Source organism: Caretta caretta, chromosome 28, assembly GCF_965140235.1.
Source record: "Caretta caretta isolate rCarCar2 chromosome 28, rCarCar1.hap1, whole genome shotgun sequence".
Taxonomy (NCBI): Eukaryota; Metazoa; Chordata; order Testudines; family Cheloniidae; genus Caretta; species Caretta caretta.
The window spans coordinates 14394161-14396348 of NC_134233.1; positions in this window are offsets into that span (position 1 = coordinate 14394161).

Sequence of the window (2188 nt, forward strand, 5' to 3'; positions counted from 1 at the left end):
AATGAGTGGGAGACCACCGGGGGGGGGAGAGCTGCAGAGGGGGCAGGAAAGTGACTTTCTGCCCCCCGGGACCCAGGGAGAAGCCTCGGAGCTGCCTGAGCCCCAGCGGAGCCGCCGCCAGGATCTGCCCCCGGCACCGCTGGGGAGGCAGATGCTGGGTCTCTGCTGGGGAAGGGAGAAGCACGTGTCCTCCATGGGGACTGCCCGGACCCCGGTTTCCCAATCCCAGTTGCTGTCCCCTAGCTACCAACACATTTGCCCCCAGCCCTCAGTTGCCCCTCACCTGCTCATCCCCCACTGCAACCCCTTTCCCTCATCCAGGGAGCCTTCCCCCTCCTTTGCCCTCTTCAATCAGCTCCTCAGAGGGCTCCCTGCTGCCCATCTGAACGGTGGCGGGGGGGGGGGGACGGGACCATCACTTTCTGTTTATGTGTTGGACAGTCCCATAAAATCCAGTCCAACTGTCCCCCTTTTCCACCAATTAGTTAATAGCAATATAAAATCCCCTCCGGTCTTGGTGTTTTTCTCTGGTGTTATCCATTGGCTAGTTTGTGACAATTTTTCTTGGCAAATCTCAAAGGTTGATAGAAAATATCTGAAACGTTTGCCCCACTTTTCCTCTAGTTGTCTATTTCTAATTGAATATGCCCTGAGATTTTCTTACCATTTGATCAGCAGAGAGACAGGGAAAATCTCACATTTACACCTTTTCTCAGATTCTTGAACATGGATCTAACACGTTTCCCAATGTTGCCCATTTCCGCTCTGTTGATTTATCAAATATTGATGCGAAATACACTCAGCTTTTACCTGATATCAACAACTGATAGAAAATCCTGCAGATTGCCACCCTTTCTCTTTCATTTCTGAACACTGTTCTCAAAAATCAGGTTTTGCCTCTATGTCGTTATCAAATGTCAATTAAAAATCCTCTCGGGTTTGGGGCTCTTCCCCATGTCTCTAAATCCCAGCAACTTCTCCTTCCTTGGAGGGAATCTGTTACCCTGAGTCCTTCTCCATCCTGGAGGTTGCAGGGAGTTAAATTGCCCAGTGATCATCTTTCCCCTCTCCTTTGAGAATCATTTGTTCCCCCCTTTATCTCTGTTAAAAATCTTTACTGATGAAAGAGATCAGCCATGTATTCAATACCCATCAAAGCCAGAGGCCTCCCTCTGTTTGGGGGATCAGTGGCTGCCAGCTGGCGAAAGGAGAGTTGGCTGGACCCTTTACATTTCTCCAGGTGGCACGGGATGAGGAGGTCCCTCTGAGTGCAACCTGGGTCCAGAAGTATCCCAAACCCTGTGACAAAGGGTCTCCGTGAGGGGTTGCTTCCCACAGTGCTAAGATGCAGCCACCTCTGGGGTGGATCCATGGTGGCCATTATTTGCTGATGACAGGGCATGGAAATTTCTTACCTATTTTGGCCCCTCCAGGCCGTCCATTCTCCTGTTAAATAAGCGTCCCCCAGGGCTCCCTCTGTCTGTATGACTGGCCAGCAAGGGGTGGTGATAACTTTCTATCCACTTGTCAGACACTGTGAGGGAACACTGTTGCTGGGGTGGGGGTGCATGTCTGTGTGGGGAGATTGCAGCGGGAGCTGAAGGGGCATTGTGGTAGGGGGAGGCCTCTGGGTGGCTGGGCAGGAGGGACCCTAGTCAGGTTGGTGGGTTCTGGAGGGTTTGGGATTTCAGGGGGTGGTTGTGAAGTGCCCAGCCTGAGGCTAATGGTCCTGGAGGTGGGTATCGCTGGGGGCCTGTTGGCTGCAGACCAGTGGGGGTCTCTTGGGGAGGTGGGGCAGGGGGTTACAGGGTACCTGGTGCTGGGCCAGGGGCTCTGTCTGGGATTGCCCAGCCGGCTCCTGGGATCATTGTCATGCCCGGTGCATAGAGCTATGCGGGGGGGATCCCCGGCGTGAGGTCAAGGGATGCCAGACAAGCAGTGTGAGGGGTCCTGCTGTAAAGCATCAGGTGGTCCAGCTGGAGGGGGGGGGGGGGTCCCAGGCAAATGGCATGCCATATCCTGCTGGAGGGCAGGCAGGGGTCCGAGGCAGGCAGTGGGGGACTGAATTCCCAGAGAGGGGTCCCCTTGGGGTGGTTTCTGGCTGCTGGGGGCTCTTGTTGGGGGCATTTTGGGATTCCCAACCTGGCAGTAACAGTCTGGTGGGGGGTTCTTTTGGGGTTCTCTGAAG